The sequence below is a fragment of the Gopherus flavomarginatus genome, chromosome 4 (assembly GCF_025201925.1).
Source record: "Gopherus flavomarginatus isolate rGopFla2 chromosome 4, rGopFla2.mat.asm, whole genome shotgun sequence".
NCBI lineage: Eukaryota > Metazoa > Chordata > Testudines > Testudinidae > Gopherus > Gopherus flavomarginatus.
In genome coordinates, this window is record NC_066620.1 from 213,103,631 (window position 1) to 213,114,459 (window position 10,829).

Genomic DNA, 10,829 nt, shown 5'->3' on the forward strand with positions numbered 1-10,829 from the left:
TTGCAGTCAGATGTGACTCTCAGCCAGCCAGTAACACAGAGGTTTATTAGATGACAGGAACACAGTCCAAAATGGGGGTCTTGTTGTCTGTACTGACAAGACCTCTTAGTTAGGTCCATCTGGGGCCCCAGGAAGGCCACAGCCCCGCTGGGAGGCCCGAGCCTCCTTGGGGCTCCTTTCCATTTCCCAGCCAGCTACCAAAACACTGCCAACCCCTTCTCCAGCCTTGTCTCTTTCCTGGGCCAGGAGGTCACCTGATCTCTCTGTCTCCAACACCTTTAGCATCCCTTTGCAGGGGGGAAGGGCCTGGCCATTAGTTGCCACAGAGACAGAGGGTCGGCCAGAGCTGAGGCCTCCACACAGTATTCAGAGGGAACATTAAAACCAGTCCCACTTTGTCACACCGTCCGAGAGGCCAGCGCCGTTCTCCCCAAGGGGCGAATAACTTTGGAGGTCGGCTCCTTTCCATGGCTTCTGCTGTGGCTGCCACTCAGTGCTAGCTGCAGCTCGGTGGGCTTTGCAATGGGCTCGCCCAGCCACACCAACTGGAGAAAAAGCCACCAACCCATTTCAGAGAAGCCACCGGATGTTACTGAGTTTCAGGCATTTCTAACCTCGTTTGGATTTGGGGCAGACGTGTGAAAGCCAAAAGCTTTCTACTGCACCTGTTGAACTACATGGACAAGAGACAGGTGTGGCCTCACTGCCCAAAGGAGAAAACATGCACCTGTCTCCCAAGTTCCCAGGACTCCCCCAACCCAAGTTCTGCGCTGGGGAAAAATCTTTTCTGGACACTCAACAGCAACTACCGTGCTGCAGCATCCAAACTCTTAAAGGCAGACAAAGAGTCAGAGATAAACAGATGACCCCTGCTCACATGTCCCCCCCAAGTCATTTATCCCTAATGCAGATGTCAATAGCTACCTCTGGAGATGCTTGTCTGACGGATTAGCCTAGCCCTGTTACCAGGGAAAGAGCTGTTAGGGCTTCATTTGTAACATGAGTCCAATGCAAGCTGCAGTCTGTGCTGGAGAAATGCAGCATCCAAGGCTGGGGTTTAGTAAGCATTCGACATCCTTTCAAACCACCATGGGGTTCATGCCAGGGTCACAACTGGGCTCAAATTTCCACAGCAAGGATGTGCGGAGCAAGGAAGCCTTTTCTTTCACATACAACAGTGTTCCTCTGCACGATGCTGATCCTCCCTCTCTTCTGGAGGAGCAAAAGACAGAGGCAGGTGTAATATGGAGCTGATTGCTGCCAGCTGGCTGCCCGCTTGGGAGGAAGATCAATAAATGCAGCTTAGGAAAATGACAAGAGTTCATCCAGGAGGAAGATCCCATCCTTGTCTGGGATGAAGAGTAGAAAACTTTTGGCAAGGAGTTCCCAGTCTGATTTAGCCACAACCCACTCCTCCCTCTCCCAATACCACACTTAAGGAAAAAGGCCATACTGGTTAAAACATTGACCTGTTTAGAAGGGAAATGAAAGCTATAAACAATTTTAAAATTATATATAGCACATGGAAGAAAGGGGAATTTGATTAAAAATGAATATCAATCAGAAGTGGTTGGTGGATTCTCTGCAGCTTGAGGTCTTCAAACCAATTTTGAGGATTTCAATAACTCAGTCCTGGGTTAGGGGTTGTTATAAAAGTGGAAGGGTAGGGTTCTGTGGCCTGCCTTGTGTAGGAGGTCAGACTAGATGATCATATTGGTCCCTTCTGACCTACGAGTCTATGAGTCTATGAGAAGCTAGGAATTGTAGAAAATTGATAAGGGAAGCAAAAGGACATAAGGAAAACTCTATGGCCTGCAGAGGTAAGGACAATAAGAAGGAGTTTAAGTATATTAAGAACAAAAAATAATCTTAGCAATGGTATTAGTCCATTACTAGATGGAAATGATAGAATTTTCAGTAATAGTACAAAAAGAAAAAAAGCAGATGCTATATTCATATCACATGATGATGATCCCACTCTTCCTATTCCACTATTGCCTCAGATGGATGTTAAACCAGAAATACTAGAATCAGAAATTTTAAATTAGCAGGTCCAGATAATTTGTATTCGGGAATTTTAAAAGAGCTCGTTCCAGAACTCATTGAAAAACAGCTTTTGGGAGTCCCTAAAATAACCTACTTACTGCCCCCTTAATCTGCTTTTCTGAAGGTCTGGGTCACCAGGGTTGTTAAGAAAATACTGGAAGGACACAGATAAGGCCTTCCAATAAGTGATTGACACAAGCAGTATTCTTTTCCAAAGCAAGAAACCTTTTTATTGATCTGAATAATAATCCATAATACACTAACAATCTAAAACCATAAATCAGACCCAAATCCCTTACCAACGTTTTAAAAGCACAAATCCTTAAATGCCAGTTAAAGAGCATTCAAACCGCAATCTCATACAGTTTAAATGATTCTAAGTGCTGCGGTCTGTTACAGACGGCCACCCTGGAAGAGATCTCTGCAGTAGTTTTAAATGTGTAAATTGCAATTAAGTCACACACACCTCAAGCACACGCATACATTACGCTGCATTATACTATCCTGTGTCCACCTGTAATTATCAGGGACAAGCTTACTTTGTGCCTAGAGTGGCTGTGGCCCACACAACCAACCAGGGCTCAGCAGGCTAATATAAGAAGGGCTGCGGGGCATGAGATTAGGTCCCTGCTGGAGCTGGAGGAGCGTGGATGGTGAGCCTGGCTGGCTGGCGGAGCTACAGGACCCTGGACAGAGCAGTGCTGGCAGAGACCAGAGCGGTGGGGCAATGCAAAGGAGCTCCAGGCTGGCTGCTGGGACTCAACCAGGACAAGGCCCCAAGGTGAGGATGAAGAATGTGCTAGGGCCATGGAGAAGTGGCCCAGGGAATGAGAACAGTGACTCAGTTTATTTTAAGGGATATGGCACGGCTGCTAGCTGTAGAGTCTCTGGGTTGGGATCTGGAGTAGAGGGTGTCCCCACACCCGCCGCCAATGGGAAAGTAGCCTGGACTTTGATACATCCGAGAAGGGAACTGAACTCTCTTAGTGACCAGAGCTCTTCAGGCTCCAGAGCAGTGAAGGGTTTCCGGGGAGGGAGTTGTTGCTGAGATGAGTCACTTCGCTGTTCCTGTCTTTGATAATCACCAGCTAAGGAAAAGCCTGTGCCCAGCGTTCAGCCAGAGGGTTGTTCTCCTAAGGAGAGGGGCTCCCAGGAGAGTTCCTAGGAAAGGCACTCAGGGAAGGATCTCCCAGATAGCTGCTGGGAGAAGGGCTGCAGGTCTCAGGAAGGTCTTGGCTCCAGGGAAGGGAATCGAGGTTGAGTGTGACTGTGGGTAAAGGCCCTGGGTGTCAGACTGGTACACTCAGATGGAGTTTGTCTCCCAGAGAAGCAGTCTGGGTGAATGTCTTGCTTGTCTTTCTTTTTCATTACACAGAGTCTCAGATGGAGGATGCTGTTTTATACCTAAAAGCCTTGGTGAAATTTACTAATTCCCCAATTAGGGAAATTAAGATAGCACCTGGACGCAAGGGGGCATGCGGAGGTGTCGTGCACCATTTACAGTATTCAAATCCCTTGCTCCATGAAACGTGCACCTTCAAGAAATTAGCTACCCAACCTACTCTGGTTTGAGAAACGTCTGAGAAATACCAGCAACTGGAGAAATCTGAAAAGTTTGGAGAAAAATGAATCTAGTATCAGCCTTCCACTAAGTAAGTAAGAACAGTCCTTGCAATTGTGGCTCTATAAATCTACCTCCTCCCCCTGTCACCCATGGCTTGCAGAACCCACAGCAGTGGTAACTTAAAACTCTTCTACTCCAGGTGGTGTCTGGAATAAATCGATGGGAACACAGCACTTCTGGCTGATTGACAAAAGTAAGCACGCTTTTATCTGAAACTACTAATTATTAGCCCTGAGCACACCCAGACATAAGCAATAGGTTTAGAAGATCCCAAATAATGACCTAAAATCAGAGATGGCACTGAGTAATTAGCAGCAGGTCAGTGATGGAGTATGGGGAGTATGATACCCGGAAAGTCTCAGGCTAGTTTCAGAGAACTGCTCCAAAGTGCACTCCGTTATCGAGTCTTTGTGTGACTCACTTTTACAAATCACACAGCTCACAGTGACCCCTGCTGGGTCATCGCTTCTCCCAACTTCAATAAACTGCTAAACAATAAACAAACATTCCCAACACTCGTAGACATCACAAACTCCTGTATCAAAGGTGCCCAAATGCCAGACCTCCATCCACTTATTTTCTTTCAGTCTCCAATTGTTGACTCTCTTCTCCCCTCCTCCCATGAGCAGAGCCTGCCAGCCTGCAGCTAGTATTTGATCCTGCCTCCAGAAGCTCTGCTTCTCCAAATGAACCCTTAACAAGTGCTGGTCTATTTTATTAATTCACGGTGACTGAATGCACACGATCTGGCTGCAATTAGCTTGCTGCAGTTCTGCGGTAACACCCACCACTAAAAGAGGTAGTTAATATGAAGAGGAGAAATTGCTGAACAGCTGTGGGATAATAGAAACCCAGAAGCAATAGACTGCACAGGATTCATAAAGAATAAATCCTACTGGACAAACCTGATTGCTTTTTTGATAGGATTATAAAACAAGTGGCTGGAAAGGCAAGCAGATGCTGTAATGAATTTTGAATTTATTAAAGCAATTGAGATGGCATCGCATGAAATCTTCCTTGAAAGACTATTTCAAATTGGCTGGAAGGCAGGAATGGTACAGGCAAGTAGACACGCAGTGTGATGTGGAAGCAAACCAGGCCAATGAGACTTGGGCCTGTGTACACAAAGTAAGTGGTGGGAGGTGGTGGTATCTCTCTCTCCGGCTGCAGGGCAATCACACCTTGACTATTGCCTTCATTAGCCAGGTATCTTATCACTGGACTGAAACTGACAGATTGGAGAGAGTTCAGAGGAGAGCAACAAAAATGATGAAGGGGCTGAATTCCAAGGTAGGAGTTAAAGGGCTAAAGAGTAGATAGCTTGGTGATGAGATGCCTGAGGTTGGACATGAGTCTGCAGATATCTGGAGGGAGAGGAACTCTGTAGTGTGGCACCAGTGGCTATTTTAGAGCTGCATTAGCTGCTGCAGAGTTAAGGCTGAAGTCACCATGAGCCTAGTTGTAAGTTTCCCCAAATAAATCAGTCCCGTGGGTATTTCCCACCTCATCCTAGTGGAGAATTGTCCTAGGAATCTTTCAAGAGGTTGGAAAAGAAACATATGTTGAGAAGGCTTAAAGGTAGAGTGTGTCGCTTTAAGTCACTGGTTCAAATTCATGCCAAGGTGGCAGTGAGAGGAAGTCCTTACCAGTTGCTCCCTGTTTGGTGGGGGAGTTCTTGGGCTCTGTGCCCGGATCCTCAGAGATCCAGCTGCTTTGCTATTGTGATCCTAAGTCAGAGATTCCTCCTGTTGATGGCTTGGTCGAGACTGGGGTTGTGGGGCCCAAGAAGAAGCAGGAGATGTCTCACACTCACGTTACAGGAGACTGTGATTAACCTTAGGCAACAATCTCTGGGCCCCACCTTGAATTCCTGCCTGACGCTTTACCTAGCCCAAGCTCTCCTGATGTCAAAGGGAGTTTTGCTGAGTTAAGGACCAGAGAATGTGGCCAGTGAGTGAGGCCTTCAGGAGAGATTTATAGTGCTCCCTTGGAATATGGTTCCGATCGGAGACGTGATGGTGGGAATGTCCCGCTTCTTACTGCTCGTGTCTGCAGCTGCTGATTTCCCGTGTTTCTCCCGTGCTTAGCGCTGCAGCCGCAGCAGCTGGAAGGAATCCCACTCTGCTTGTGAGTCATTAGCACTATTGACAGCTAGCTTTGGACTCTGGGATCTTAATTACCAATCTGAGCTTGTAACAAGCGGCAGAGAGAGCCCCGACGGCGTTCGGGGCTTTGTCAGCTACAAAACTGCTACTCGGAACAGATCTCCAGTGCTAAAATCCACAACACTCTCCGGATTCACAATGTGAGTCCAGCCCAGCTTGTCTGAGGATTGGCTTTACCAAGGAACTGGATTAGTGCGATTTCTCGTAAGTAATTCAATTACTGAGTGAAAAACAGCACAAAGTAACTCACTATTTAATTACTGAGAAGTAGCTACAGATGATTGTATACCACTCTGAATTGCTTGTGGAATGGACACATGCTTTTACCCATTTTAAGTCCCTACCCCCCATGTATAGTTTGGTGGAGCGACTCTGTAATGTGCCCCACACAAAGATTATCAGCTGGCTAAGCAGGAATGGTTTGATCATTTCTCCTGGGTAGGGTGATGGGCTTGGTTCATTCCAGCTGTTCTATAGACAGTTTTGCAGAGGTAACAGACTTTTTTTTTTTAAATGGAGATATACCTATCTCCTAGAACTGGAAGGGACCCTGAAGGGTCATTGAGTCCAGCCCCCTACCCTCACTAGCAGGACCAAGCACTGATTGAACTCACAAGGATTGAACTCACAACCCTCAAGGATTGAACTCACAACCCTCAAGGACTGAACTCACAACTGTGGGTTTAGCAGGCCAATACTCAAACAACTGAGCTATCTCTTCCCCCTTGCTACAGACTTCCTGTATCTGAGGCCAGCTGACACTTATGGATCATTTCGACTGAGCTACGTCAATCAGCGCCGTGAACAATATTGCACCTTGAGCAACATAGTTATGTCGACCTAACCCAGCGGTGGGCAAACTACAGCTCACGGTCCAGATGCGGCCTGCCAGCCGTTTTAATCTGGCCCTCAAATGCCTGCTGGTGATGGGGTCTGGGGCTTGCCCCGCTCCAGCTGGGGAGCAGGTGGGGGCCACTCCACACGGCTCCCAGAAGTAGCGGTGTCCCCCCCCTGGCTCCTGTGTATAGGGGAAGCCAGGGGGCTCCTTTATGCTGCCCCCGCCCCAAGCACCACCCTTGCAGCGTCCATTGGCTGGGAACCGTGACCAATGGGAGTTGCAGGGGCAGTGCCTGTGGATGGGACAGCGTGCAGCAGAGCCACCTGGCCATACCTCCACGTAGGAGCTGGAGGAGGAACATGACACTGCTTCTGGGAGCCAGTTGAAGTAAGCACCGGCCGAAACCTGCACCATTGAGCTACCTCCCCAACCCCCTGCCCAGCCCTTATCCCACTCCCGCCCTCTGACCCCCTCGGTCTCAGTCCAGAGCACCCTCCTGCACCTCAAACCTTTCACCCTCAACCCCACCCCAGAGACTGCACCCCCAGCTGGAGCCCTCACCCCCCTACACTCCTTGCCCCAACCCAGAACCCCCTCCCACACCCTGAACTCCTCATTTCTGGCCCCACCCAACAGCCTGCACCCCCAGCCAGAGCCCTCACCCGCTCTTGCACCCCAACTCCCAATTTTGTGAGCATTCATGGCCCGCCATACAATTTCCACACCCAGATGTGGCCCTTCAGCCAAAATGTTTGCCCACCCCTGACCTAACCCCAGGTATAGACGCAGCCAGTCGATGGAAAACCCCCTTCCATTAATGTAGGACGCGTCTACGCTACGGCACCCACACCCTAGCTGTGCAGCTGTTCTGAAGACAGGGCCTCAGGGGTTAACCAAGCACCGGTGACTTGCACTAGCTCTTGGGCTTGGTGAGATTTAACCCTTTAAATGATAGCAAAATAAATAGGAATCATCTGGTTTGTGTTCCCCCCTCTCTCATCCAGTCATCTCAGCTCACAGGCTGCAGGGGACTGTGGATTTGTAATGTTGGGTGCAGAGGTGAATTCAGAGCTAGTGCAAATGAGGCAGAAAGTTAACACAGCCAGGAGTGGTTGCCAGTGTAATTTACAGGCTAAGGACAGGGCTGTAGCAAAGACAGCCACACCAAGAGGGTGTACGAGGTGTGAGAGAGCAGGCCCCCCAGACACTTTCATTTGGATGCGTCCCATGTTACAACTGCACACGCATCCCCGCTTACACTCCTATTTATGTGTCAGAGATAGCAGCCCCCCCCCAACAGCTAGTAGTCTTATAATAGCTGGCAACGATTAGGAGAAATTGGACACCTCACGGACACAGTAGCCTGAACTTTTGAACTGTCTCCTCTTATCAGTTTTGAGGCAGTTGAAGCTGGTCCTTAGCGGGTTTTTGCTGAGCAGGTTGCAGAAGTGCAGGGTTAGTTAACCATCAATCAAATGCTAGCACGACTGAAGCCTGTGTGTGAGTGTGTATAAAAAATCCTTGGTTTTTGTATGGAGTAGAGTTTTTTGTACCAACGTACAAGGCTCTCCTTTCTACTGCAGAATAAAGCAACCTTTCCTTATCCCTGTCTGGCTGTCATTGGCTCTCAGCTAGGTGGACCTGACATTTTGGTAACAGTTTCTGGTGACCCCAGATGGGACCCTCCTAGCTTGGACATCGGACTCCGGACGGCTGCGGTGAACTAGGATTGGCGCCACCAGGGTGCTTAGCCCCTCTTCCTCACTTCACCGTGGCCCCTGGGGTTCGTGCTCCGATAAGGTGAGCCCTAATAGGATAAGGAAATAATAAGGTTCTGGTTATATTCTGGTTATTTGGTTACTGTATTTCTGTCTTATACCTTTGGGTGTTAGGTGTGTGGGCGGAACTGAGCTTCTTGTTTGTAATTCCTCAGGGTGGAAGCCATAGCGTGCGAGGAAGCCCTGAAGTCGTATTAAGATCCTTCTGTTCCGTCCCCTGTAGCAGTCAGCATAAGCAGAGATTGCTGGCTTGGATTTTTTGGATTAGACCATTATTCCTCCTTCTTTCTGTTTAATTCTCTGTTTGAGTGCCAGAAAAGGGGATGGGTGGGTCTCAGCAGAAACCCTCTAAGGATAGCCCTTTGGATTACATGTGAAATAAATGGCCTTTACCCGGTGATCAAAAAGAAATGTCAAAGAGGTGTTTATGGCAGCTTTGTACCCAGGATTGGCCAGCCCTGGGTACCGACTGGCCCGAGTTTGGGTCTTTTGACATTCCAACTCACTTAACTCCTCTGCGCCTGATGCTGGAAAACCAGGCACCGGGACAAATGGATTATTGGTTCTTGTGAGACAATGAAGCTCATCGTCGCTTAAAGAAAATACAGATTCAAGCCCCTCTATACCCAAAACCTTCTGCCCCTAAAAAAGCTGATTTGGGGGAAGAAAATCCCCCCATATACTGTCCTTGACCTCGGCCACTGGTAGCAGCGGCACTACCAAGTGGGACGGGCTCGATACCTTCCTCTGCAGCCGTGGGTTCAGAGATAGCAGCCCTACCACAGAAACCCCCGCCCGGGAAAACTGAGGACACTACAGCTCGAGTAGACGAACTGGCTACTGGTGGAATGACGAGGAGTGGGTCAAAGTCTTTTAGCCTCTTGGGAAGTCCATCCCACACTAGATTGGGGTCAGTTTATGGGAAGAAACCCATGGGCAATTTAATTCAAGCACCCCTCCGGGTCATCCCAGTTCCAACGACAGAAGGGAATGTCGTGGACCATCACATTCATGTTCCATTTACCACAGCGGACCTTATGAATTGGCAAACCACTACGCCTCACCTCAGGGACGACCCAGATGTCATCCACAGGCAATTCCGTACCATTTTCCAGTCTCATAATCCCGATTGGCAAGATGTGGGCCAACTTTTGGATTGTTTGTTACGCACAAAGGACAAGGAGTGGGTCCTTCGTGGTGCCCGGGCTGCCGCAGAAGCCGGCGGCCATTCCCATGACCTTATATCCCTTGCTAATCCAGCCCAATGGAACCCAAATGATCTAGCCCACCAGGTGAATCTAAAGAGATTCTGGGACTACATTTTAATAGGTATCAAATAGGCAGGCGAGAGAACTCTGGATTGGTCAAAAGTTCATAATATTGTGCAAGGGAAAGAGCAGCACCCTTCCGATTTTTATGAGAGACTTTGTAAAGCATTTTGTGCCTATACTAACCTAGACCCCAAGACCGCGGACGCACAGTCCACAGTCTGGCTTATCTTTATTTCAGCCCCGGACATCAAAAAGCGGCTACAGCGACTTGAGGGCGCTGAAGGGAAATCCCTGGAGGAACTGGTAAGCGTTGCCACTCATGTATATAACACAAAAAAAAGGTACAAAAGACAAAGCAGGTAAAAAATGCTGGCAGCTCTTGTAAATGCTAAAAATAAAAAACAAGAAGGGTGACCCTCAAGAGGCAACCTAAAATGGACGGGGGGGAGGGGCCCAGGACATGCCAAAGATATGTGTAATTATGGTAAGCAGCTTGGTCATTGGAAGAGGGAGTGCCCATACCGACCCACTGGGCAGCAGCCCCGCCACCCAGACCCACCGCAACACCAGATGACTGTGGGGAAAACACAATATTTCTCCCTCCAGCTTGATTGCAGATTGTGTAACACGCCTGACAATTTGGATTGTCAGGCCCAAAGGGGGGACTGTCAGAGATAGCAGCCCGCACAACAGCTAGTAGTCTTATAATAGCTGGCAACCATTAGGAGAAATTGGATACCTCATGGACACAGTAGCCTGAACTTTTGAACTGTCTCCTCTTATCAATTTTGAGGCAGTTGAAGCTGGTCCTTAGTCGGTAGGTTGCAGAAGTGCAGGGTTTGCTAACCACCAATCAAATGCTAACACCACCGAAGCCTGTGTGTGAGTGTGTATGAAAAATTCTTGGTTTTTGTATAGAGTAGAGTTTTTTGTACCAAGGTACAAGGCTCTCCTTTCTGCTGCAGAATAAAGCAACCTTTCCTTATCCCTGTCTGGCTGTCATTGGCTCTCAGCTAGGCGGACCCGACATTTCGGTAACATATGTCACATAGCATTGCCTAGTAGTTAGAGCAGGGATCGGCAGCCTTTGGAACATGGCCCATCAGG